General features: G+C 31.6%; 1 protein-coding gene across 1 annotated transcript in view; it reads left to right on the top strand.

Annotated features, from left to right (window-relative positions):
• Positions 1 to 326, top strand: part of LOC119581751 (DNA polymerase alpha subunit B-like) — a 72908-nt gene that overhangs the window by 479 nt on the left and 72103 nt on the right. The gene's annotated exons all lie outside the window — the stretch shown is intronic.

Genomic DNA, 326 nt, shown 5'->3' with positions numbered 1-326 from the left:
AAGCCTTTGCGATACAGGTTTTAAAAAATATATATATCCTTAACTGAAAACATTGTAATGTCAAATGAGGGTTGTGAAAGTGGATGACAAGGGTCAGTGAAATGTTCTCGAAAGGTATAGCAAAGCAAATCACTTTCTTTTATTTTAAAGGTCTTGTATCCTTTGAAATGATATAAGAAACAAAGTTAGTTCTCTTATGGCTCCTGCTCAAAAAATGCCATTGCAAAGGGATGTCTGATCTTATAATAGCAGGACAAGCAGTGATAGGAATAGTGTAAATATTGAAAATGAGAATGATAATGTTAAATATAATGATAATAGCAACA

Source organism: Penaeus monodon, chromosome 15 (assembly GCF_015228065.2).
Source record: "Penaeus monodon isolate SGIC_2016 chromosome 15, NSTDA_Pmon_1, whole genome shotgun sequence".
Lineage (NCBI taxonomy): Eukaryota > Metazoa > Arthropoda > Malacostraca > Decapoda > Penaeidae > Penaeus > Penaeus monodon.
This window is presented reverse-complemented; position numbering and strand designations above follow the sequence as displayed.